The 27,927-nt window shown below is 48.8% G+C and overlaps 1 protein-coding gene and 1 non-coding gene across 3 annotated transcripts in view; both read left to right on the forward strand.

The window, feature by feature from the left end:
* Positions 1–27,927, forward strand: part of PKNOX2 (PBX/knotted 1 homeobox 2) — a 257,613-nt gene that overhangs the window by 83,442 nt on the left and 146,244 nt on the right. The gene's annotated exons all lie outside the window — the stretch shown is intronic.
* Positions 22,919–23,020, forward strand: LOC111727489. The gene has a single exon (XR_002775042.1). It is a non-coding gene; the product is annotated as a U6 spliceosomal RNA (small nuclear RNA).

Raw genomic sequence — 27,927 nt, forward strand, 5'->3', positions numbered from 1 at the left:
TGGCTGCAACCAAAAAATAGCCGGGTGTTGTGGCGGGCGCCTGTGGTCCCAGCTACTTGGGAGGCGGAGGCAGGAGACTCGCTTGAGCCCAGGAGGTGGAGGTTGCTGTGAGCAGTGAAGCCATGGCATTCTACCCAGGGGTACAGCTTGAGGCTCTGTCTCAAAAAATAAATAAATAAATAAATAAATACTCAAATGTAAAAAGTCACCTATAGTTTTCTAGCTCCCCAATTTCAAATCGTGCTCTGTTTGCCATTCCTCTGAGGCGGGGGTGGGCTTTGGGAGAGTCTGTCCTCGGGAGGGACAGTAGTCACCTCCCAGTGGCTCCCTCCTCAGCCAGTGCAACCAGGGCTCTGGTCAAAGCCTGAGGTCTGCAAGGGGAGAGTGAGGGGTGGAAGGAAGGACTAGCTCTGTACCATGAATCCTGGTTACAAAATAGCTGTGTGACCTTGAGCAAGTGGCTTACCCTTTCTGAGCCTCAGTTTTCACATCCGTGAAATGAAGAGAACTATCAGTCTGCCCTGCCCAACTCACAAGCTTTTTTAGAATATCTGTGCCCTGCATTAGTGTAGGGATCACTTAGAGACACTGTCTCTCATCCAAGCTAGGTCTCTGCAGAAAGGAAGAGCTATTGGCCAACTCTTATTTCCTCCTGCTCCTGAGTCAAGCCTGGTCCCTGTCTCACCTTCCAAAACACTGAGGACAATCAATATTCAGGTGAATTCTAAGTCTGAGTTCCCTTGGGGCTCTTGGAAACAACAGATGAGGCCTCCTGAGCTCATGGGAAATAGAACTTGGCTTGAATACTATAGAACAATGGACAGTTTAGGGCAAGAGTCTTAGAATCCTGGAGCTGAGCTAGACAGAAAATCACTTTGCTCATTTCATAAACATTTATCAGGAGCTACCATACACCGTGTATTGTACTAAATACCAAGAATGTGGCAGTGAGCAATGCATGGTCCCTGTCCTTTTAAAGTTTGCAGTCTGGTTATTCCAGATTAGTACTCACTCACCTCCATCTTATAGGTGAAAATCAAGGCCACCCAGGTGGACTGTGACTATCTTAGATCACATAGCTAGTTAGTGGACTTGGCAGGACCAAAACTCCACATTGTTAAGATGAAATGAGAAAACACATGCTCAGATCCCTGCCGGGTGCCGCCCAGTACGGGCTCTCCATGTGTTTCCTTTGCATTCCAGACTCTAGGAGCACTGCCTGGATCCCACAAGCCCCTTCATTGGCCCTGAGCACCAGACCCACTCATATCTTGAGGTCAGGCATTTGGAATGAGCCCAGTTCAGCTCCAGGATGAGACTGAGAAAGGCAGGCAGGACAGGGATGACAGTGGTCCCAAGATTTCTGGCTGTGGCCGGACGTGAGGATTTTATTATTTCATTCAACCAATGCTTGTGGAGAGCTCACTACATGGCAAGCTCTGGGGCTAGATTGTGGAACTGCGCCAGCAAGGCCCCAACCCTCATTGGATACGTATTTTAGTGAGGGTTGGACAATGAACAATAAGTAAACAAATGCATCAGACATTTGGGAATGAGATAAGGGTTGTGCATGTCATATACAAGATGCTATCCTAGATACAGGGCAGGCATGTTGGCTTAATGCCTGCAATCCTAGTACTCTAGGAGGCCGAGGCAGGAGGATTGCCCTGAGCTTACAGGTTTAAGACCAGCCTGAGCAACAGCAAGACCCATCTCTAGAAATAGCCAGGTGTTGTGGTGGGTGCCTGTAGTCCCAGCTACTTGAGAGGCTGAGGCAGGAGAGTCACTTGAGCACAAGAGTTTGAGGTTGCTGTGAGCTGTGATACCATAGCACTCTACTGAGGGTGACAAAGTGAGACTCAGTCTAAAAAAAAAAAAGATGCTATACTAGGGAGTAACAGGGTTGGGAAGATGTGGATGTGAGCTGGGGGGGTAGGTTTTATTTTCTTTATTAAATCATAGCTGTGCACATTAATGTAATCATGGGGTACAATGTGCTGGTTTTATATAGAATTTGAAATACTTTCATCAAACTGGTTAACATAACCTTCACAGCATTTTCTTAGTTATAGTGTTTAGACATTTATATTCTACACCTAGTAAATTTCACGTGTACCCTTGTAAGATGCACCGTAGGTGTGGTCCTACCAATTACCCTCCCTCCACCCATTCTCTCTCCTCTCCTCCCCTCCCGCTCCCCTTTCCTCTTCTTCTTGGGCTGTAATTGGGTTATAGTTTTCATAAGAAAGCTATAAATTGGTTTCATAGTAGGGCTGAGTACATTGGATACTTTTTCTTCCATTCTTGAGATACTTTGCTAAGAAGAATATGTTCCAGCTCTATCCATGTAAACATGTAAGAGGTAAAGTCTCCATCTTTCTTTAAGGCTGCATAATATTCCATGGTATACATATACCACAATATATTAATTCATTCGTGGGTTGATTGGCTCTTGGACTTCTTCCATGACTTAGCAATTATTAATTGGGCTGCAATAAATATTCTGGTACAAATATATTTGTTATAAAGTGATTTTTTGGTCTTCTGGATAGATACCTAGTGAGGAATTATAGGATCGAATGGCAGGTCTATTTTTAGATCTCTACATATTCTCCCAACATCTTTCCAAAAGGAATGTATTGGTTTGCATTCCCACTAGCAGAGTAGAAGTGTTCCCTTTTCTCCACATCCATGCCAACATCTCTGGAGGGAGGCAGGTTTTATTCACTTCTGGAAATTGCCCTGCCAATGAGGCCAGATTTTGGTGACCTTATGCCCAGCACAAGAAGCCCAGAATCTCCACAGCTTAGCATTCAAAATAAATGTTATCAGTACTGATCATCTCCCTACTCTGCCCAGCTCCCAACCCACAGCTAGGAGCCACCTGTTGGGCCACCTCAGTTTTCACCAGTGTCCCCTTGGAGATGTCAATGACCTTCCACCATAACAATTAGGAATCGGGAGTAAAGGAAGTACAGAAAGACTAGGACTGTCCCTCTGATGCTCCTCGGGACTGCCCAGGAAGTTGGAGTGGATGAACTCCAGGCTGACCTCCAGAATGACAGGAGTGACACCTCCAGCTCAGAGGAACCACAGAAAATATTTTATTCTAGGGAAGTGCCAACTGCCAGGGAATTACAACACCATCCCTATTCCATGTGCACGGAAAAGCCATCTCTTCCTTCACCCCAGCCCCCTCAGTAGTCCAGGCACATGTGTATTGGTTATTTCTTCTAGAAATCAAAAACTTCCTTTGGATAAGTGTGACCCAGCCCTGAGTCATCAGGTGAGCCTCTGAGTGGGTGGCCCAGGCACCCTGAGACCCTATCACCACACCAAGGTCGGGGGTTGGAGGATCTGATCCTTTAGATCACCTCATGCTTAGGGAGCAACAGGTTGTACCAGTTTTGATGGTACTTCAGGGCCCAACTAAACAAAGCCAGGAGCCTTCCCAGGGCATCAGAAAGGCAGAGATAAAAAGGGGGCTTTGGGGTTTCTGGATGTGGATGTCCACTGCGTCATTCTCTTCAGAAATCCCTCAGAAGCTTCATTAAAGACACATTTGATCCAAATCAAGTGTCCTCCTTTCTCTGAACTCTGGGAAGGCATCTCAGGGACAAAACCAGAAACAGCAGAGACATACCTGACCGGGGCTACTCACCATGTGTGTATGGGGTAGGGGAAGGAGGGTACCCCGGTTCTATACAGCAAGTATGGAACCCTGGTGCCCACCAAGCCGGGCCTCTCCACTTAGCTGGGGAATCGCTGTTAGGGGAGCCTCCTTGGCCACTGTGCTCATTCTTTACACCTTGGAGCTCCCTTTTTGTTCACCAGCCCTCTGACTTGGCAGCCCACTGAGGGACATCCCTTCTCAGGTAGTTGGCCACTGCCTGGTTTCTCAGCAGATCAACCCTGCTGCTTTCGCTGGCTCAGCTGCTCAGGTGACTGCAGATTCCTTGGTAATGATCTTCCTCCAGGAGCAGAGGAGAGAGCTGCTGCCACCTCTGCTGCTGCCACTGCCTCTGCCTGGGCTGCGAACATCAAAGCTTTCCTTGTGGCTTTAGTAGAATGTTAAGAATTGCAAGATAATTAAGTTGCATTTCTGTGCATTGTTTACTGTTGCTCTCAACCAATCACTATTCCATAGGGGCTAATCTGCGTAGGGTTTTTGTTGTTGGTTTTTTTTTTCCCTTTGCAGTGCCTGTTTGTACCACATTCTTCATTATGCTTCAGTTACAATTTTAATTTTACTATTATTAAATCTTCCCCAAAGCTGTATTATTCTGCGCCTCTGAGCTGGAATTCCTGATTTGGGGACTGTTTGCATCTGGGCCTGTTCACAAATGATGGTTCTTGTTTACAAAAGAACATGCATTAAAATTCAGCACTAGAGGAATCCTTGCTCCCTTCCCTCCTCCCTGCCCCCAGCTCACCTGGTTGAAGGAGGTAGGGGAGAGGAGAGATGGGGAACAGAAGGGATCTGGTACTTCATACGATTTTGCTGTTGAAAGATCATCTTCATGGCCTCCAAAGGCCAAACTAGTGAAGAAGAAGTTAAACGCACACATCAGGTAGCAAGCTGGAGGCTTAGTTTTCATAGGCTGCAAGATACCAATAGTAAAAAGTGCTCTGTGTTCATTCCAGACATGGTTAGGAATATGGGCTTTGGGGTCAGACGGATCTGGGTTTGAAAGCCAACTTCTTCGCCAATGAGGCACCTGTTATTGGACACGTATGTCACCTCCCTCAGCCTCAGTTTCCTTGCTGTAAAAATGAGGAAGAAGATGATCACCCTGGAGCCCTCCACATGAGGATGAAAGAGGATAACATTTAGAACAGTGCTGCATGGCAAGGACATAGTAAAGGGGAGGTAAAGTCATGGAGCTGTCATCGTTATAATTGTTATTCTGCCATTCTAGCTCCTGTCTATTGTGCTCCCTCTCCAGCCCATCTGAAGCTCGCTTGCTCACTCAGCTTTGTGGGAGAGCTCTGAGGCCCAGGTCTTCCTCTGTTCTCATCATTAAGCCAGCAGAGTGGAGTAAGAAGTGCTTTCCATATGCTCCCAATGACTGGTAATGGCAGGCATCAGTTACCTGCCTTCCCAAGAAGGAAAGGGCAGCAGACTCCTGGGCTCCGAGCTCGCAGAAAGAACCCAGCGCTATCCCAGCTGATGGTGGCTGACCCTGGGGTTTGGGGCCCCAGCAGAACCAGTGCAGCCAGTCCTAGACTCTGTCCCCTTCCGCACCCATCCAGCATCCCTGCAGTCTCAGCTTCCTCCTGGACTTTCCTTAGCTTCTTTCTCCCTCTGCCACCCTGTCCCCCCATGCTGCCATGCACACACTAAAACCATAACTTTTTCCCCCCTCTTTCCCATTATCTCTAACCCATATACTCCAGGAAGTTTAATTTGTTCTCGGTAGTAATCACCATTAACTAGAAATTGTCTTTCTCTGTGTAAACACGTCATTAGTGAAGCTGGTTTTCTGCAGGGTCCAGATTTCATTTTTATTAAAATGAAACACTTTCAGGCGCCTAACTGTGTCCAAGGAAAGAGAGTATAATTTTAACCCATTGGGTTGGCCACAGATAATTGGGCTGGCATTTGATTGGACGATTAGGGAAATATCTTCTTTGCATGCAGTATAATTTGCATTTTTTTCCCACTTATATGAAGCTAAGTCATGCTTTCGTACACAGGCAGTTTTAATGAGCATTATAAATCCTAATGAATATATTTTCATGTTCATTTTATTGGCTTGTTTTTATTACTAGAGGTCTGAAAAACAGGGCCAGCAAGGGAGCTGCACAGGAAGTGGCAGGGGAGAGAAGCTTTGTGGCAGCCTCCCGCCCCCTCTCCTGCTGCCTCCTCAGCTGCCGAGGGTGGAAGGACAGGCAGGACAGAGTCATCAGGGTCCTCTTCAACCCAAAGCAGAAGCAGGGACAGGGGGGTGCAGAGAACATGTCCCTTGCCTTGGAGCCACTGGAGCTCCTGCAGCCTCAGCTTCAGCTGCAATAGCAGCAGAGGCCGTCAAAGCAGCAAACCCTAATTCATCACGGTCTGTGATGCGGGAGGGAGTGACGTTCTTCTGCAGGGTGTCTGCACATAGTAGGATCTTGATCAAATGGAGTCAGGTGAATTCTGCTTCACAAGGAGCTGCCATACATGGAGTACTCACTTTCCCCTCTTCCTCCTCCCCCTCCTCCTCTTCCTCCTCTTTTTTGATATGTCTGAGTTGTCCCTTCTCTTCCCTTCCCTTCTCTCCCCTCCCCTCCCCTTCCCTTCCCTTTCCTTCCTTTCCCAACAGAATTTCACTTCATTGCCCTGGATAGAGTGCCATAGCATCATCTTAGCTCACAGGAACATCAAACCCTTGGGTTCAAGCCATCCTCTTGCCTGCCTCCTGAGTAGCTGGGACACAATGTCCAGCTATTTTTAGTAGAGACATGGTCTCACTCTTGCTCAGGCTAGTCTTGAACTCCTGATCTCACGTAATCCACCTGCCTTGATTACTTGATTGCTATGATAACAGGCATGGGGCCACCCAAGCCCACCTAATTTTTTTTTCTTTTTTCATTCTTTAAAATGTTGGATTAATACCAGGGTACCTATGACTAGGCTACATTGTTTGCATTTATAATCAGCAGTGAGTCCTTCACCCAGGAAGTGTGCCATGTACCACTATATTGTACCTATTAGCGGGGAGCTTACTGAGCGCCCTCCCCCTCGTGTTTTTCTCTCACATAGGCATTCATCTCCTGTAGTTGTTCATCTACTAGTGTCAACATAGTACTGAGCAAGGGGGTACTTGCTTTTCCATTCCATTCTTGAGATACTTTATTTAGGAGAATGTTCTCTAAATCCATCCAGGTAAATACAAAAGATGTAAAGTCTTCATCTTTTTTTACGGCTGAATAGTACAACTATGTATACCATGGAAAACTATTCCGAGTTCTCACTTTTGAACACTACACTGAAAGGCAGTGAACGAGTGTGTAGAACACAGTTTTTTTCTGGATGATTCAGAAGATTCTTCCAAATCTCAGGGTCTTAGAACATTATTACAAATAGGTCTCAGTGTTCTGCCAATCTCTAAAATGAGAGGATACATTCACTGATTCATTCAATAAGCATTTTGGGTACTTACTATGTTCTAGACACTGAGCCAGAATGTACACAAGGTGGTTCCTAAGATTAATATGAGGGAACCTATGATTAGGCTACATTGTTTGTGTTTCTTAAAAAGTTCTGTTGCCTTTGCCATTATCTCTTCAAAATGGCAGCTCAGTGCCATTTTGCAGATGCAACAAGAACAGCATTGGAACTAATGCCCTGTTCCTCCGGCTTCCTCTCTCCTCTCTGAGCAAGACCAGATGGTCAGTTTCAGACACTTAGCCTTGACTTGAGGGTGAGATGCTCCCGTCTCTATGTGATGTCCCCCCAGGGGCTGATGACTCATGCAGGCTTTGGCTACACCCTCTTCCATCCTGATCCCTCTACATACACAGACATGGCTAAACATGCCTAGCTGTGGCCTTCAAGACAGCTTCTAAGTTTTTCTGCTGTACAAGAGATGTTTACTGAACAACCACCATGTGCTAGATAGAGTATGAGAAACCGGAAAAACTAACAGAGGGGGCCTTGTGGTGTGGTGGAAAGGATTCGGCCCGCAGTGGAAGGCCTTGGTTAGATGCTGGCATTGCTGCTTCCCACTGTGTGACCTTAGGTAAGCTTGTCACTTCCCTGGGCTGCTCTCTCCTCCTTTACAACGGAGCAATGATACCCATCTACGGGACAGGTGGTGACAGGGATGTAAACGAGGCAGTGATTGTGGAAGCACCTTAGAAATTGTAAATACTGGTCATTTTTCAGGTGGAACTCAGTCAAGTCCAAACGTGATTTGGAACGTGGGTGCTGGGTCATGTCTTAGAAGGATTGGTGAGGGGTAAAGGGATGCTTGCTGTCAGGATGAGATGTTGCTGCTTCTCAGAGTAGGATATTTCTGTCTTTTCCAAAGAGGAAAGTCAAAGGAAGAATTCTGGCTGGGGCTTACCACCGAGATGGTTTCATAGATCTGGTTTTGTCTTCCCACCATAGTTTGTTTGAAGACCAGCCCCACCACGCGAGTGCCTGGACTTTGCTATAAGAAATGATAGTTCATGTCTTCTCCTGAAGAGTGGAGTGTAGAGCAGAGTGCCTCAAACCTACTGCACCAGCAGTGGGGTGCTCTGCTGCTGAGCACGATCTCTGTTGCATGTGGTATGTCAGCCCTGTTTTCCTTTAAGACTGAAAACTTCTGGGTGGGCATCATTGCCTGAGCTTCCTTCCACATGCCCCTTTCTCACCACCACACGATAGGCATGGAGTCCTTTGCTCAAAACATGCCTTTCCATGACCCTACTGACCAGGATCAGGGACAGGAGGATCTCACCCTCAAGTCAAGGCTGAGTATCTGCACATGACCATCTGATCTTGATCTGGCCAGAGGAACAGGGCATTAGTTCCAACACTGTTCCTGTTGCATCTGCAAACATCTTCAGTAACTCGCCAAGATACCGAATTTTTGTCAAAAAGTCAAAAAGGTAGTATAAGTGCAAAAGCAATCTGCTGGCCCAGTGCAGAGCCAGGTCTTCAGTTATGGAGTGTGGTGGTGTTGGCACATTCCCGAGTCTGTGGAACCAAGCCTCCACAAAGAGAGAAACTTCCCAACAGCCCAGAAGGGTGAGAGGACACAGCAGCCTTCTAGTGGCCACCTGCCACAAGAGAATTAAGAAGGGTGATAATGCATTATGAGCAGTGAAACCAGGGTCTGGAGGGAGGAAGAGGGGCCACCTGCTCACAAGAGGCTTTGATGTCAGACCCAGCTCTAGATGAGGAAGAGTGGAAGGCACAGCGTAGGAAGGCGCGGTGGTGGAGGGGCTGCAGCTCCTTTTGGGCCAGCAGGAAGGATTGCTCTTGAGGGGTGAGGGTGAGGGTAAGAACAGACCTCAAGTGAGGCAGATGGTCCTGGGGAATGAAAGGAGCTTGGTCTGACTGCCAGGCGCAGGGAGGATGGCTGATAGGGCCACCTGGGGAGGGAGTGCTATCTCACCTCTCTGGCTAGGGGGTGTTGGTTTAGCATCTGCTCCAAGATCAGCCGGCCTGAGTCAGGAAGCTTCGTGCTGCCTTGGGGAGGCAGGCTGGTGGGTTTGCACGGGGACACCTGGGACGGCTGGAGATGCCTCCCAGGAACCCATTTGAGTGCCAGGCCATCAGTGTCCCCCCGTCTTTCTGATGGGCTCCTGCCACCCCACTGGCTTTGTTTGTTGTGGGAGGGGCTCAGAGCAGAGCTGAGGGGAGGCGGGAGATCCTGTCTGTTCTCTCCTCCACTCATTACCTCTTTCTCCAACTTTCCCTGCCTCACCTCACCTCTCTGCTCCCCGGCTTACATGCCCTTCTTTTCCTCTTTGTGCGTTCCTCTTTCTATTTCTGCGATCCATTTTCCGGTGCTCTTTCTGCACGGTTGTCCGTGCCCTGCCTCCCCATGGTTGTATCCGAGAGCGAGTGACGCCGGGTAAAGGCTCCTGTCTGCACAGGCAGGCTCCGTATTGAGTGCTCAATTACTGCAGGGAGGGCGAAGAGCGCAGCGTGCAGGGGCAGGGTCCTGGGTGCCAGCCCCAGCTCCGCCGCCCCTGGTTACAGTGACTATATACTATATTCCTCCGCCTCGCGAGACCTCAGTTTCCCTAGAAATTCAGCGGGGAGGCTGTTCACTGCCCTTTGAGGATGTGCCGTGATTCACAAAGGAGACTTCCTCTCTCCGAGCAAGCGAGCTCGACTTGCCCACCCCACCCCGGTCCCGCCTGGACAGCCTCAGCCTCGCCCTTCCCGGCTGCAGCAGGGGGAGGCTGTGCGAGGACCGGGGTGGGAGCAAATGCCGGGGATCTGCCGCCGGGCCTAGTTTAGGCAAACAGCAGGGACTGCTGGCGGCGGCTCCAGCCCCCACTCGCGCAGTAACAGCTGCAGTCCAGCTGCTGGCATCCCTGCTGGGGGAGCGTGCTAAACCTCTCCGGGGTCAGCACTGTGGTATGTCGGTTTCCATAGCAACCAGCCAACGGGCCACTTTCTCAGAACAATTCCCCTACTCAGCCGGGTTCTGGACTTAGCTCAGCCCAAGGGCATGTGGCTGAGGAGCAGAGCGGGAGGGGGAGAGCTGCGGAGGGCCAGACGGGGCCCCACAGAAAGTGGCTATCTCAGCCTTGTCTTCGCACGGAGGGCGCAGATCAGAGGACAAGGCATGCAGACTCTCTTCCGGCGTTGGCTCCCCCTGCTCCCCTCCCTGTGCCAACCCCGCCCCCACCGCCCCTCCACAGACCCCCCAGCTCGTCCTGGTTGGAAGAAGTATCAGGTCTTTGTCTCAATCTGGACAACAGCTGCCTTGGCTGGGCTCAAGCTGGGAGGAGAAAGTCCCCGAATGGTGTGTGATGGGGGGCGGGAAGGGGGCTTTTCCTGGCTCCCATCTCTGTGCCCTTTGATCAGGCTCTTCCTGGACTGTCCAAGACCATTGGAATCCCGCTTACTTGGCGCCCACCCCCCTCCCCCACCTCCGAGGAAACAGGGGATGGGGTTCTAATTAGTCCTCTCCCCACTTCTAGAGGGTGGGACAGGAGCACCTTTCTGAAGCCCCTTAGGAATAAACCCCCTGAACTGGTGTGGGCTGGTGCCATTCCTGACACTTTCATAAAACGGGACTCATTAAAGGTAAAGGTAGATTCTAGGAGCTCCGTGAGACTTTGGTGCATTTTCTGGATAAGGAACCAAGGCCCAAAGGAAAATGGATTGCCTGGGAGTGGGTGTGGGGCAGGGCAGGGTCAGAGAGCAGGCACTTCTCAGCCCCCTCCTAGGTTGAACTCCTGGGGTTTGGCTACTGAGGCCTTGGGGCCCTGGGGACTTTGTCACTGGGCAGGACATCCTTTCCAGAAAGGAACCATTAGCAAATAGGGAAACTGAGGTCATAGATAGTGTCTCTGAGCAGACTTGATGACTGCAGGGTTGGGCACTGGTGCTGGGACAGGGCTTCCTGAGAGGTCACCTGGGCAGTCCCCCGCTAAGACCTGGGACACATAAAGTGTTCTTCGTGGGGCTGTCCAGCTGTCTTGATCCTCTACTTCATTAAATTGTTCCTCATTTTCAAGGGGCCTACTTCTTCCTTCTCTACCCCATCCCAGGTCCTTTACCATCCCACCCCCTTAAAAGGAGGGGACAGATGTCCTTTCTTCCAGGCACCACAGCTGCCGCCCGACACAATTTCCCTAAGCCCTGGAAACATGTGTGGAGTAATTCTCAGCCCCCTAGGGATGCGGGAGGTTCAAGAAGGTGGCCGTTTTAGAAGTTGCGCGGCTTCCTATCCTCTCCTGGCCCTATCTGTGAAATGGGAGGATTACTCTAGATGAGCACTTGCCCAGGTGGGCTCCACAGCACCGAGGGCTCTGTGTGGAAGAGGGAGTTCCAAAGCTCAGCAAGCCTGGGGAGCACTGACAGCCCCTCTCCAAGAGTTACAGGTCTCATTACAATCTTAAAGACTTTAAAAAGTACAACAATGAAGAAGACCTATTTTAACCTAGGGCTTCCTAAGCACGTGTGACCATGGCACCCTCATTTCAAATCCTAGGAACCCCCACCCCCAGGAAATGCCAGTGTCTACAGGAGTTTCTAAGGCCTTTCTCTGTCCAAGCTCCCCATCAACATTTGGGCTGCTCACAACAATTCTCACACCACAGATGACCCTACACAAGGCCTCCCTGGGTGGATGGATCTCCAATACTGTCCTCTGCCTCTTGACCTGGCTGCCAGCTCACCTGAACCTGCTGCTCTGCCTTGCTTGGGTCATTTCCATCCCAGATAGAAACCTGGTATCTGATGCCTAGAAGAGGACTTAACCCCAGACTTTAAGAAAGCCAGAGCAGAGGTGGGGACAGTGCTGGGCTGTCACTGAGGCTTCTTGTGGGGTGATGATGAAATCCTCACAGCCCTACCCACATCCCACCCAACTGTGCACAGAGGTTGTGGGCCTTTTGTGTGCTTTTGCTTCATAGGGTGGGGTATGGGCTCTAGAACAAGGGAGGACATAATTCTGGCTGCCAAGTATCTAATTAGGGAGTCCTGAATGGGGAGGCTTAAGGAGGCAAAGTCTTGCTCTTTTCCCCACTGTTCACACTGTCAGAGGAGTAACACCTCATTTTCTAGCCCTCAGACTTTCCAAAGAGAGTATGGAGTGCCTGTTCTGCCTACCTTGCAGGAGATGGCTGTGGTGTGGGGGAAAGAATATGGGCTGTGGAGAAGGCCTGTCCCCCAGCTCCATAATTTGCTGGGCTTCTGCCTCCAGGCAGGTCCCTCACTCTTCTGCACAGGTGTTTCATCTCCCAGCAAGGAGGTTCCTTTCTCACAGGGTCATTGCCCGAATTGGATAATATGATACAGTGACAATGGCCAGCACTCAAGGGGAAGTTTGTAAGCATGAGCTGAGAAGATTTAAAGATTTAATACCCCACAACCGGCCTGAGATACGATTTATTTTAATTTAGAAGGGAGAAAACCCCAATCTTTGCTTTCCCACTTTACCTCATTTGCAGGAAAATGCCCCCCTGATCTTTGAGGGCATGTAGCAACTGTGATGCCCTTTCCTCTTGGACCTTTCACTCTCCCTAAACAAGTAAAATGCTTGCAGGCCAGAGGCTGGAAGACAGCCCTGCTTTTTTTGGAGAGGTAGGGTGGAAGTGTGTGGAAGTGGGAAGAGGGCATTAGTTCTTGTGAAAATAACTTTTTAAAAATAAAAGTAGGCTTATGAGTTAGGATTGTTCCATTTCAATTTGCAAAGAGCCCTCCCCCTGAGAAGGGAGAGCATTTTTTCCTCAGCTCCCCTCACCTGGTCACTCAGACCCGAAACCCTGCCAGCAAGCCCTTCCCATTCTGCACAGGCAGCCTCAGAACACTGAGTCCCCATCCTGGGGTCCCTTTCCTTACAGCAGCAAGTGCAATCTACCTGCAAGGTCTGAGGGTCGGGAGCAGACTCACAGCTTTCTTCCTACTCCACCCTAAGTTTTAGAGTCTTTTTATTTAGTACAAAGTAATGAAAGAATAGGGGGAAATGAGAAAGAACAGGAATGCCTGTAACGTGCTGCGCTGTGCTGCAGACATGTCTGCCTTATTGGTATGTGGGTGAGGGGGCAGTTTAGAAGGTTTGGGAGGAAGGGGTTTTATCCCCAGCTCCGTGTGAGCTAGCACTGATTGCTGTCGCTGATCCTGCTCCTGTCATCAGCCACAGCACAGACCCCGATCAGTATCTTCATTTGGCTAAATCACCTTCTCTTCTGCTATCTCTTTTCTTCCTTCCGCCATCTGAAAATGTCACAACAAGTGAGGTCAGGAAAGGCAAGCAGACGTGTTTAGTGAAGCTGGAATAACTGGTCTATTGCACTTACCTTCCCGTGCTGGTCCCAGACCCATGTGGCTCCCATTGTGCTCCTGGGCAGTGCTCTTATCTGGAGGAGGGGGAGGGTCAAGATGGATGTGCTTGTCCTAGTGGCTGGGCGGGAGAGGAGCCATCACTGAAGGTGGCCCTTTTGAGCTCATCCAGGCATGCCCTCTGCCTGGCTGGGGCAGTCTCGCCTTGCCCTTTCAGGAAGAAGCTGTTGAGTTGAGAAAGAGAGAGGAAGCAGCTACCGCTTAGAGGGATTCTGCCCTCCCTACATTAAGCTGAGATGCTTTCTAGCCCTGCTCATCTCATTTAAAGAGATGGCCTGACTCCAGCAGGTATCTGGAAGTAAAAACAACAAACAACCCCAAACATCTCCCAGTGCCAGATCGATAGCTCAGATCCCCACCACAGGCGAGATTTCCTGCTCAGCTTTCTGATGGAGGGAGCCTCCGTGTTTGTGTGTGTGTGTGTTTTCTGCTGATTTACAGGCACTTTGTGGAGTGGTGGACTCATGAAGAAGAGGGGGCCTGGGGGTGGAGAATAGTCTTTCATCAGAGGCCTGCTAAGAACAAGGCGCTCACCAGCACTTGTTTACGAACATGTTTTGTACAGGAATTTGTGGTAAGTGATAGGAGGAGGGTGGGGTATTACAAGGAGAAGGGAGAAATGCCACATCAGTGCCTGATACTTTAAAGGCCAGAGGATCAGAGAAATGTAGGGGCTTTGAGAGAATTATGTTAGCAGCTCTCCTCTGAGGGTCTCTGTCCAGTGGTCACTGAGAATCGCAGAAGGAAGACAGCTGCCAGGACAGAGCTGACCCTCCGAGGAGCAGAATGCAGTCCCCTGCCAACAGGCCATTTAGAAATCAGGGAATGAGGTTAAAAAGCATCTCTCAACCTGGTTTTCCCTTCTCCCCCCATGCTTGGTATTTTGGGAGCCACATGCAGTAGATCCTGTATTATAACAATGGAAAGAGGGAATAGGGAGACCTTAGACCTGTTGCCCAACCTGAGTTTTCTTGTGTATAAAATGGAGGCAGAGCATAACATTCTGGGAGGCCGAGGTGGGAGGATCACTTGAGCTCAGAAGTTTGAGACCAATCTGAGCAAGAGCAAGAACCCCATCTCTACTAAAAAAAGAGAAAAATTAGTCAAGTGTTTGTTTGTATGCCTGTAGTCCTAGCTACTCAGGAGGCTGAGCCATAGGATCACTTGAAGCCAGGAATTTGAGGTTGCTGTGAGCCAGGCTGAGGCCATGGCCCTCTACCTGGGTGACAGAGTGAAAATCTGTCAAAGAAAACAAAATTAAAAACACAACGAAAAACAGGGCTGATAACCAACCTTGACCACTTCATGGGACTCTGGGGTCAAATGTGGCTTGGCAAAGTACTTTGTGAAGGAATACAGATGTATGTCTTGTTTTTATTAGAAGGAGTATTGGCTCACCTATTTAATGCTGGGGTGGGAAGCCGGGCTGAAGCCAGGAGCTGTGTTGGTGCAGAAGTTACTCTCTCAACTGTTACTTCAGGAAGTTAGATATCCCTGTGTCCAAGTCACCGTTGGCTTGCACTGACATTATTTAAAGCATATAAAGCTGGGTTAGTGGGCAATACAATAAAAGTTTCCGGAGCTTAGGGGCCTGGGGCCAGGTGAGACAGAAATCTCTTCTTCCAAGGAGCCCTCGGGTCAGTGGTTATATTCCACCTGTGCTCTTGCACTCTGATCTTGGACAAGTACTTTAAACTCACAGCATGGCTATGTCATATCTGGGAATTCTGGGGCCCTTTCTTGGCTGGGCTGAGCAGGCCAGGAAGTGGCTCAGGTCCCATCTGTCATTCCAGCACCAGAAGTCTAACAACAGTGTCTTCCTGGAGGGGAGCTGGGGGAGATGGCCTTTGAGGGGAAGATGCCATGGAGGTGGGGTGGGGGTAGGGGTACTGTTCTCTTGCCCTTTTATGCCCAGAAGCTGCTTAAGGTGGTCCCTGCAACAGTGCCCACAGAGGGCCTCATGGGAGGAGAGGAATGAGAGAGATGGGAATTCTCGTAAATTTTTAATCTGAAAAATAAAGAAAGTGTGAATTAGAATTAATGCAGATATTAAATATTTAAACTTTCTGTACTCACTTTCATTTTTAACATATTCTTCCCTCAAAAGCCTCTGTGATACTTGTCAGATTTGTTCTCAAGATGTCCCTCTCTCTCCACCTCCCCCCAGGACCAGCCCCAAAGTTGGGCCGTAGGTATTCATCATTCTAATAGGAATTTTCATTTTATTTCTCCTACAGAAGCTGTCTGATCTCTCTCCTTATATTTATGCTTTCTCTATATGGCAGTGTAAATAATTAATGCCATTATAAACACATCCTATGCAAAATATTTATTAGAAAAAATAACTCTTTAATTTGGCATGTCATTTAATTTCATTTTGTAATCATAGCACATGGGCTACAATTAATGCCAGGGCTGAGGAATCCATCCTGACTGCTAACACTTGCAGAGGCGCTCTCAAGTCTCCCAGACTGACGTGTTGGCCATTTGTCACTTGTCAGTCTATGGCTACAGATAGTGTCTACTGTTCACTGTGGGGCCGGCCAGCAGTCCCTCTGGAAATAAGACAGGAAACTCACTTCTATCTTCAGTGCAGTGGGAGGAAAGTGGTCCAGGTCTCTTCAAGTGGACATTTAGATGCAGGGCATTTGTTATGTCTTCTTGAGGACTGGGGATGGGGTGATGGTCGTCCTTGGAGTTTTGGTCAGTGCTCACCAAGGCCTGGCTTGGGGCCGAGTGGCAAATAGTTGGGTCTCATGCATGTATCATTTAGCAGGTGTTTACTGAGAGCTTCCTGTGCTCTGGTCATTGTTGTTGGCACTGGAGCGACGATGATAAACATGGCGGGGGATGGAGACAGGCATACCCAGTTCCTGAAAAGTCCACTATTGTCCCTGCCCATCCCCTTTCCCCATTAAACAATCTGAAGGAATCTATCCAGAGGGCAGCTTCTGCCCTAGATTTTAAGGGCTAACTCAGTGTTTCCGAATTTACCAATCCTCTATGAATTTAGCACAACTTTGCAAATAAGACTGTGACAACCACGGGCCCACTGTCCCTGAGGAGGGATCCTATAAACCAAATGACGGGTGTCAGCGTTCTTTTCTCCTGAACTCCCGCAGTGGTCCTCCCTCTGCAGGTAGGCGAGTGGCTCTTCTGGGAGACTGTGGCTCCTGCCATGACATTGTACCCTTTGCTGCTGATCCCGCCTCCCTGTGTCATTTAAAGCGCCCAGACTTGGAGCTGAAGCCGTAGGGGTTTTAATTTCAGCTTTCATGTGGCATTTGTCAGCCTTTCCCCCTATTGAATATCTTCTGTAATTGTCCCCATGCCTAGCATCATTCAGCATGTGTTTCCAAGCTAAAAATCTCTCATTCACTTGTGGCCCCGGCTCTCATTAATTCTTTCAGAGGGTAGAGAATAATGAGAGGACAACTAATGCCCCAGAAAAGAATTTTTATTTTGTAGTTAGCAATTTGTCGCTCTTTGTTTGGAAAGCCAGTGTGGACTCTTTAGCCTGTAATTCCACTGAGGAGAAAATTAGAACAATTTGCACCCGGCCCCCAGCCTACCTTCCCAGAGAAGCTCTGGTGTTCTCTGTGTTCCATGTCTCCCAGAATAAGATGGTGGGAAGAAATGTGGAAATCATTACCAGCACCCTGCCCCAGCTTGGGCTCCTGGACCAGGACCACTGGCCCAATTCAGCAGGTGCATGTCTGACATGAGCAGAGTGGGGGGAGGGGTTACCACGCATCTCACAGACCCTTAATTGTCTGAGCTGCATCTGCTTTGGGGTGACCCAAAAGGCTCTGCAGGAATAAGTCCTGCAGATTTCTGTGTCCTTCCCAGGGGCTGATGATCCCGTCTGGGCATTTGGAGGGAGGAAGTTTAGATGACTTTGCAATTCCCCACACCTCACCATCCTGTGCTGTGTACTGGGGCAGCCACAGGGCAGGATCCCACCTGGCTTGATGATATATTCTGGCCTTCTTTCTAAAGAAGGATTTAAGGAACTCTGGGTTATTGCTCAGAACTTGCTGCATGCCCAACTTGGCCATTTTGTCCTTCTTTAGAAAATGGGCTTCCACCTTATTTGTAAGTTCTCATTTGTCTACTATGTCTAATCTGACAAGACGCGGTCATCTCTTCCTGGACTTCCCCAGTGCTACATGTTGCCTGGAAGAGTATTCTATACTTTTCCTTCATGAACAGACCTTCTCTGCTCCTTTGCACTCGAGTTGCTTCCCATACCCTACCCGGTCCCAAGTCAGAACATCTGTCTACCTTCATTGATTGATTTGTTCAGCACTTGCCCTGGATCCCAGAGCATTCTGCTGGGTACTTGCTTTTCAGTTTTGCTTAGTCTTTCCATGTGTGTTCTGTCATGAAAATGGCCAAGTTGAGGGAAGGATAGCAACAAAAAGATGACTTTTTCCAGGAAAAATAATCCTACAAGGCCCATAAAGAAGCATCTCTCCTGTGGGCTTTGCTCCAGCTCAGCCCATGGAGCCCAGAAATGACATAACTCCAGGTGGAGCCATTGAGGGGCCCAATTTGCCTACAGGGAAGCTGCCCTTGTCTACTCAGGTGACAGATGCACCACTGGGTCCCTTGGCTCTGTTAATAAAACCTGCTCTTGTTTCCTAATGTCCAGGGCCTGCAGTGACAGGGCCCTGGGCCTGTCAGCACCACAGTGATAAACCAGAGAACACAACAAGCCTGGAGCCACTCAGTAGCTTTTATTAAACCTGACAAATACCCAATAACCCAGGCTTCTTGCCTACTTTCCTAGAACATTTGATACAAATTGCACGGAGGCTTGAAGGGAAGAGTATTTCAAATGGGAACACGGTGGTTTATGGTGGTGCCCCTGGCTTTCCAGGGCAGTGGCAGAGTAAGGAAAGCTCTCCAGGTGCCTTTCTGCAAGCCTGTCTCAGTGTGACTGATCCTGGACCCTTAGATGATTGATCTAATGATGGAATGCCTGACTCTGGGTGAAAACTGGTAACTGGCATCTCCCGGCATCTTATGAAGTGATTGCTAAGCACCTACTCATACATTACCTCATTTAACATCCACATCAACCCTGGGAAGGATACTTTAGTCCTAAGTTTACAACTGGGACGACTGAGATGCAGAAAGTTTAAGTGACTTACCGAGGTTACATGACTAACCTAAGAGACAACCGAGACTCCAGCTCAGATCTGGGTCTGAGGTTCAGTGTTCTGTTGAGTTTCCATGCCCTTCACTGTTCTCTTTCCTCACTTCCTCTGTAAGGGGGTGGAGGTCAGGCCTTGTTCTGCCCTGGACCTGCAGTGAGAATGAAAGAGCTGCTCTCTATGCTTTGATTGTGTCAAGTAAGACAGCACGGGGACAACGCTCCAGCTTCTTCCAAGAGGAGCAGCCTTCCTCTTTATGGTGTCTCCCTTCTTCATCCTTCTTGCTGAATCCCAGTGCCTTGGTGCGGGACTGGTGTGTACAGAGGAGAGCAGCCAGGAATCAGTGCTTCTCAGAAGTGAGGCCATTGACTTCTCCACCTGCCTCGCTGTTCCTCATTTCTGAGAGTGATGGCAGCACCCCTACTGAGATGCTGTCTGTCTGGTCTGGTCCGGTGCAGGGAGGACACCCTGAAAGGGGAGGCAGGCTGAAGGCCCTGCATGTCCTTGCCTGTCACCTGGGAATTTAAGCAGCCAGGGCTTCTGCATCAGTTTTGGATTTAGAAGGCTTGCAGCCTGCCTTCTTAGAAGTGTGTCCAGCCCCCCAGGGACTCTGGGTGAGAGGCCATGGGTTGGGCCCGCAGAGAGTGGCTGTGCTGTCAGAGGGCAGCTGATAAGACAAGCACATGCCCCGGCAGGCTCAGGGCTCCTGGATGGGTATTTACCTTTGCAGAGCGCTGTGCTTCTCACCACTTGAAATTCTCCTAAAAACCCAGAGGAACAGCTGAAAATATCTCAGGTAATATGAAAATGAATAAAGGCTCAGCAAACAGAGCCCAGCTTCTGAGCAAACAGCCAAAAAGGCAGGCAGGCAAAACAAGAAAAGAAGAAAATGCAAAAGGAGGGTGGGCAGGTGGGAGAAAAAGAGAGAAAGTGGACGTGGGAGCAGGAGGCGGCCAGGTCCGGGACTTGGCTAAGAGCTGTCCTCTATCCTGGGACCCCTCTGCCACCCACACATCTATTTACTCTAGAGTTAGAATCAATATAAACTCTTACTGTAAGTGATGGGTCAGAGCAGAAGTGCTAAGAGGATGCCCAACTCCAAGATGCTGCAGGCACATTTATAATGTGCTGATTATGAGCCAGGTGTGGCCGCAGGTCCGGTCCTGGGGCACAGAGATAAGTGAGACAACATATTGATTCACAAAATGTGAATAAATGATCACCAAACACTAGGCGCCCACTGTGTACAAGGCTTTATCGCAGATACAGGGAGTAGGGCTGAACAAAACAGAGCCTCTCCCATCAGAGAGTCTGTACTCTAAGTGGGAGGAGGACAGTGAATAAACACCAAAGGGAATTTGGAAATAGGAAAGTGTTAGGTGCTGATAAATACTGGGAAGAAGTTAGGGTCCCGTGGGGAAGTGCCCAGATGTTGGGGAAGTGCCCAGATGTTGGGGAGGGCTCTCTGAGGACGGGATATTTGCACTGAAACCTGAGGCATGAGAATGTGGCAGCTATGGGTGGATGGAGGGGAGAGCAACTCAAGCAGAAGCAAAAGCAAGAACAAAATACACAGGATGGGCCCCAACAAGTGTGCCTGGGGAATTAGTAGTCAAGAGGGATAGTGAAGAAAAGGAGGTCGGGGGACAGAAAAGGGCAGTGCAGAGGGTCTCAGGAGACCACACAAAGGCAGTAGGAAGCCATGGAGGGCTGTAATGGGGAGAGTGATGGGTGCTGTCTCTGCGCTAGAAACACCACATGGTGGTTGTGGGAATCAAGGGGGCCTGACAGAGGCCCTGCTAGCTTGGCATTGGATAGCAGCAGGGATGGACCAGTGTTGCTGGATTTGGGTGGTTGAGGGCTTCCTGATGATCGGGATGTGGTCAAGGAAAAGGAAGGAATCGAGACTGACTCACAGGTTTTTAGCAACCGGGTGGAGGGTGCACTTTTTACTTAGTTGAGGAAGGTTTGGTGGGGCAGGGCATCAGTATAAGGATTTGAGCAGGGAAATTGAGGGATCCGTTTTGAATACGCTAAGTTTAGGATGCCCTTGAGACACTGAAGTGGGGATGTTAGGTAGACAGTTGATACAGTTGTCTGAGGATCTGGAAAGGGGTATGACTGGAGAGGTCAATCTGAGAGACCTGGGTGAGTAAGAAGGTATTTAAAGCTTCAAATTTGGACAAGATCACATAGGGAGACGTGATGCAGAAAGAAAGAGTGTGCAGCGTTTTTAGGAAATGCCAAGAGAGGACACTGATAAGGAGTGTCAGTGAGGTAGGAGAGAAGTCAAATGAGTGAGGTGTGAGGACCTGGAGAAAGTTTTGAGAAGCAGCAATTGACCAGCTGCACCAAATGCTGCTGGGCAGTCCAGATGAGGACAGAGAATCGACCACATACTTCAGCAAGGTATAGTTGTTAGTAATCTTGATAACTGGTTGGCGGTGGAGTAATAGAAAATAAAGCCTGCCTGAGTGGGACAAGAACGGAGGTGAGAAAGTAGACAGGGTGAGTAGAGACAACTAGTTTGAATAGACTTGCTCTGAAGGGGAGCTCAGAAAGAGAGAGAAAGCTGAGGCTGGGTTGATTAAAGGGAGGGTGATATGAAGACACGTTTGCATACTAAGGGGAATGATCCAGTTAAAGAGGAGAAAACTGATAATGCGAGAAGAGAAGAGTTGCAAAAATACTCAGAAAGTTCTTGGAATGGCACAGGAGAGTGGGCTCAGAGCCCAGGGAAGGTGTTGACCTTGGGTAGGAACCCGGACGCTTTGTCCATTGTAAGTGGGGGATGATATGGCCTGAGAATTTAGTTCTGAGGCAGATACAGCAAAGGGCTTATTGATGGGAAGATGAGGTAGTTCGCATCTGATAGAAGTCTATTTTCTCTGTGAAATATACTACAAGGTCATCAGCCGAGGATGGAGTAGGGGAGGGAGTGATGCAGACTCGGGGAGAGAGAAGAAAGTATGATAGTTTCCCCCAGAGACTGGGAAATTGAATTTTCTGGGGAAGTGTAGTAGGTTTTTCTGACAGCGTTGAGTGAGATTTGTGGCCATGTTTGAAGTGAGTCTAGTCAGCAAATTTGTGTCATTTTTCTCCAGTAGCGTTGAGCTGCTGTGGTGCAGGCCCGGAATAAGCAGGTAGCAGGCCAGGACTAACGTTCTGTGAGAGTGGACAGTGCAGGGAGCACTGCAGGAAGGCCAGGTTGTTGGCAAGGGAGCAGTGCAAGTGTCGGGTCATGGAATCAGAGCTGGGTAAGGAGAGAAGTGAGTGCAGGTGATGGGGATGGGTAACTTTTCTTTTTTCCATTGGTAGAGTGCTGTGGCTTCACGGCTCATAGCAACCTCAAACTCTTGGGCTTAAGCAATTCTCTTGCCTCAGCCTTCCAAGTAGCTGGGACTACAGGTGCGCCCCCCCCCACCCCCCCACCTCCCCCCGTGCCCGGCTTTTTTTTTTTTTAAAGAGATGAGGTCTCATTCTCGTTCTGGCTCAGGCTGGCCTTGAACCTGTGAGCTCAGGTAATCCACCCGCCTCGGCCTTCCAGAATGTTAGGATTATAGATGTGAGCCACTGCACCTGGCCCTCAAAAAAAGGGTTTCTTAGGGGAACAAGGTTGAAGAATTGCTGGAGTGGGAGTGTCAGAGTGAGCTAGCCTTTAGGAGGGTGCAATGGTCAGAAAGTGGGGTGTTGGCAGTCTACATTTTGCAGGTGATTCAGTTATTGGGGTATCTAAGGAGTGGCCAGAATAAGTAAAAGCTTGTGGGAGCTAGGGAGAGAGTAAAAGCTTGTGGGCCTAGAGGAAGGTCAGCCACCTGGGAGGCCAGGGTGTTGAACAGATCACCCCCTTGACTGTTGAAATCTGCAACAGTGATGGCAGGAATGACGTGGCGAAGGAGTCAGCTATCCTGGTGCTGAAGCCATCCACAGAAGGGGGGAATGACCAGGAGGTAGAGTGACCTTGTTACCTGTATAAGAAGGGTCATGGGTCTGACAATAAGTGCTTCAAGTGAGCTTGGATTTCTGAAAGAATAAAGCAGGCGTCCTCAAACTATGGCCCTCGGGCCACATGCAGCCTGCCTAGGACATTTATCTGGCCCGCCAGGTGTCTTTGCCACCACTGCCTGTCCTGCTTAGCAGCCGACTCATCCTGGGGCCTGCAGTCCAACCCTCCAATGGTCTGAGGGACAGTGAACTGGCCCCCTGTTTAAAAAGTTTGAGGACCCCTGGAATAAAGTTTAGAAACTGCAGTACATGCCCACTTTGGCAGTACATATACCAACATTGGAATGATACAGGAAGATTAGCATGGCCCCTTCTCAAGGATAACATGCAAATTCATGAACCATTCCATGTTTTTTTTTTTTTTTTACAAAAGTACAGTTAGAAGAAGATACATTTTAGTATTTGATGGAAGAATAGGAAAATTATAGTTAAAAATAGTTTATTGTACATTTCAAAAGAGCTAGAAAAGAATTACACATTCCTAACACAAAGAAAATGTTTGAGGTGATAGATACTCCAGTTTACCCTGATGTGATCATTACACATTGTATAGAGGTATCAAAATATCACCTGTACCCCCAAAGTATGTACAATTATTATGTATCATTAAAACATTTTTTAAAAAGAAACTACAGTGAAAAGCAAGGAGGACACATGCCTACCTTCTGGTTCTGACGTATATGAGATGTAGGAGAAAAACTGCTTCAATTAGAAAGGGCTTCTGAGGAAAGGGCTTCTGAGGGCTTTCTTGGCCTAAAAGCAAGAAAGTGAAGGAGTCAGCATGGTGTTGAGCATCTACATAGTGGTGCATGATCCGGGAGGCTCAGGAGAATGGGAAGCAAGGCATGATGGGATTATCCCTCAAGGTATAGCAGCGGGTAATGGAAGGAAGAGAGACAGGGCCTTCAGTTGAAGGGCTGGACTGACTACAGTTAGTACCAGGGGGTGATGAAGTTCTGGGTGGCTGACACGGCCACCACTGGAGGTGTGTCCACTGTTCGTGTGTGGTGATGGAAGGTAAGAATGCTATCACAGGGAATGTCAAAGTGAGAAAGACATTTTAGATATCCCCAGTTCAACTTTTTTATTTTTCGGATGAAGAAAGTAAGGGCCAGAGAGGTCAATTAATGTGTCTGAGGTCATCAAGCTGGTAAGTGGGGGTGGAATTTATTCAACACAGAGGTGGGGTATAGTTTGTATATGCTGCTGTCTGAGATGGGGTGGAAGGAGCAGGAGACTGGAGAAGTTTCTTCTTCCAGCCTGGCTGAGCTGGGAGGCCACTTTGTCATGCTGAGCCTGTCCTTCCCATTGGAAACCACAGAGCTTGGACTCCCACCCTGTCACCCCCTGCAGTACCTTGATCAAGTGCCCTTGCTTGTCTGGTTTTAGGGACTCTGCTTATGACTGTAGGCATCCTGTGTGGCACTAAGTAGGTACAGTGGCCTGTGGGCTGCTGTGGGCTGCTGTGGGCAAGGCTGCAACCCAGCCTCTCAGGAGTGGGCTCCCGTCTGACCAAGCGACTGAGTTATCTACCCTGTACCCAGCACTGCTGGGGCTACTTGCATGGAGCTCAAAACCTGGCCGAGGACACAGACTTGCTCTAGGTACTCACAGGCTTAGTGGAAAAGAGACCCCAGAAGCTTTTTAATTCACTTGCCTCATATTTCAGAGGAAAGTAAGGCAGCCCGTGGGAACAACAGAACAAGAGCTTTGGACCAAGGTCACCATTGTAGGCTACCTTTCCATTCAATTTGCAGCACCTACCCTATGACCCCAGCATCTGGGGGGTGTCTGGTGGGCCCATCTCCTTCCCACAGAGCACCTCAGAAGCAGAACACGGGGGAGTCCTGGCCCCCCACTCCAGTGAGTCACGGTATCTGGGAGGACCCTTCTGCTGCTCAGGATAGGATACCAGTGAACGTGGCCCCGAGGAGCTAGCGCCTGCCTTTCAGCCCTTCTCTCTTTTCAGCCTGCGCAAGTGTTAAATACAGCATCAAATTAAGCAAAATTAAATACATTTCCATGCAGTATTTTTCTCTTGACTGAATCAAACAATGCAGTTGCCATAGCAACAGCCTCTTCTGAAAAGGTCACCTGCAAGAAACTGTGTTTTAGGTACAATTCAAGGAGATTATGGGGGATTAACTCATTTTATACATATATATTAAATATATATTTTTTCCCTTTAAAGGGACTAATATCCAACTGAGCTGGAAGATACCCACAGAAAAATTTTAAGTCCCTGATAAAGGATTTTTTCCTTCCCTTTTTTTTTTTTTTTTTTTAACCAGCATGCAGTGGGGTGATATCTGAAATGGCGACTCTGTTTTTACTTGGCTTTAATTAAACCTCAGTCGGGGCTGAGAAATGTGGTGAAGCGAGATAATTGCACTATTCCCAGTACAGTTTTTAAACTCCGGCTTTGATATGCACCTCGTGACAGCCTGAACCTGCACCCAGGCTCCTGGGGCTGTGTGGAGCTCAGCTTATAACCACCCCTCTCAACCTGCGGGCATCTGGGGAATGGCACTGGGGACCTTGGCTGGGAAATGAAGGCTGGGGGAGGTGGGGACCCAGGCAATCTGCACCAAGGTAAGGAGACACTGAGTGTCCTCTAAAAAGTTCATCTCTGGTTTTTACGAGTTTGCCACTGGACTTTAAAATCCAAGCTGTTGTGGAAGGAGGACCATAAGCTGGTCTAACTCAGAGAGAGAATTTAGAGTTATTAGAGTATCTCCAGGAAACTCTTATTGGACTTGAGTTGAATTGGGCTGCCTGGCTCAGGTTGCTTTGTGAGGGTCACAGGGAATATGGGGGTGATACGTATTTCTATTCTGTGCTCTCCATCAAGAGTAGGTGTGGAAGTCCCCCAAGATAGAGGCTCCAGATTTCATATGCTCACACATCCCCACACAGCCCCATGGGGACTCATACCACCTGCCCAGCCTCCTCAGCGATGGTACAGGCGTGGCCATTGCTATACACGGAGTATGTCCGGCCCCTCCCTGCTTCCTTCTGATGCCTGCTTGCTTTCCAGGAGGGCAGAGGGTGGGCCTCTGAGGGTGGCCAAGCCCAGGATTAAGACAAATGAGGAAACAGTGACTGAGCTGGCTTCCTGGGCACCAGCTGGACAGCTTCTCTGGAACCAAAGTTTAATTGATTATACTCTGGAGACAATCCAGAAAGTACTGTCGTGGCTCATGGTGGGCTGGCATGAGTGAGGTTCAGCTTTCTGTGGAGCTCAGGCCACTTGCTGGGGCCGTGCCTCCCCTCTGGGCCAGCAAGAGCCTGTGGCCAGTGGCAGCTCAGAACTACCTCAGAAGGAAAGGAACCAGACTCCTGTGATATATACACGTGACACAGCCAAATATGAGTCTAGCGATGTGCAGGGGAGGTCCAATTTATACAAATACTCTTAGAGGGGCGGCACCTGTGGCTCAAAGGAGTAAGGTGCTGGCCCCATATGCTGGACGTAACAGGTTTAAACCCAGCCCTGGCCAAAAACTGCAAAACCCCCCCCCAAAAACAAATACTCTTAGAAATGTTCCTTCAGTGTCTTCCCAGTGGCTAACATGCAATCATATAAAACTTCTTTCACTTCCTGTCCTCAGATCCCCAGACCCTAGAGTCCCTTCTCTTAATTTACCTCTATGCTAGACAAGGTTGGCTTGGGTGGTATAGTAAAGAGGGGGACTTGCAAAATAGGGAGACCTGAGTTTGAATTCTGGCTGCCACTTATCAGTCGAATGCCTCTCTTTTCTTATCTATCACATGGGGGTAACAATAGCTACTGTCTTAAATAATAGGTCCCTATAGGGTCATTCCGAAGATTGAATGAAATGACCTGAGGGGAAGTGGCTGGATAACATGGGTGCTCACCTGGATGCTTGCTGAATACCACATCTCAGAAACATGACTTTTGTACATAACAAGGCATGTTTCCTTTCCTATAAAATCCAGCTTGCTAGTCCAGGGATGACTACAGAGATTAAAGGAGGAACAGCAATTTCTACCTCTAATCCCCTAATACAATCACTGGAGATTTTCTGGAACTCTTAAGAAAAGCAAATCTATAGTTATCCCGGGAAGAATTTTATTTATGGAGCAACTCAACTCTGTGAACTCACATGTGCCCTTAAAAGAAGATTCTCGAGTGCCTAGCAAAACAGGAAGGATGTAGGATTGTCCCAAGTAGAGAAAGTCTGGTTGCTGAGTTACTCAAACCCAACTATTTCCCCATTTGGGGCGAGGTAGACTGCTGTTGCCATGACAGTGGCATCACATAGCGGGGGCTTTAGTTACATTCCTTTTGCTGTCTTGGGTCCCACTGCCCAGCTTATCAGATGAGATCTCCCAAGTACCTTCAAACCAGCTGGTGTTATTTTTTATATTATTATTATTTGAAACAGAGTCTCATTATGTCACCCTCAGTAGAGTGCTGTGGTGTCATAGCTCACAGCAACCTCAAACCCTTGGGCTTAAGCGATTCTCTTGCGTCAGCCTCCCAAATAGCTGGGACTTTTTTTTTTTTTTTTTGTAACTGTCATTGTTGTTAGCAAGGCCAGGCCTAGTTCAAACACGCCAGCCCTGGTGTATGTGTGGCCAGCACCCTAACCACTGAGCGACAGGCGCCAAGCTAAGCCAGCTGCTGTTAGTGCACCTGCTTTGCAGTCAGACAAAATTGGGTTCAAAACCCTGCCTCTGCCAATTTACCTGCATGGCCTCTTGGTAGTTACTTCCTACTCAGAACCTCAGTTCCTGGTCTATAAAATGGGAATTTCTGTTTATCTCACAGGTTTATCTCACCTGTCATTGCCAGGTTTAAATGAGATGATACTCATGAAGTGCTCACCACTCAGACTGGCACCTAGCGGTCTCTCAGTCTGTGGCATCCAAGTTTCTGTATCTATCCCAACATGTGCTGCCATCAGCATCACTGGGAGGGCTTGCTGAAACACAGATTGCTGGGCCCCGGCCCTGGAGTTTCTGATTCAGTATGTCTGAAAAGAGGGCTGAGACTGTGTCTTCCTACCAAGTTCCCAGGTGGTGCTGCTGGTGCAGGGACCACACTTTGAAAAGCCCTGGTCTCTGTCATCCAGTGAGGGAAGTATTTGACTCATTACATTGGAGCCTTCTGGGCATCAGCTTTGTATACGAAGGCTTCTAAGTGGGTATAGGAGACTAAATTTAGACTAGTGCTGGCTAGCCTAGAGCTTTCTGCAATGGTGGAAATGTTCGGTGTCTGTGCTGGCTAATTTGGTA

The sequence above is a fragment of the Otolemur garnettii genome, unplaced genomic scaffold, assembly GCF_000181295.1.
Source record: "Otolemur garnettii isolate 467f Iridium unplaced genomic scaffold, OtoGar3 scaffold00108, whole genome shotgun sequence".
NCBI classification, from domain to species: Eukaryota; Metazoa; Chordata; class Mammalia; order Primates; family Galagidae; genus Otolemur; species Otolemur garnettii.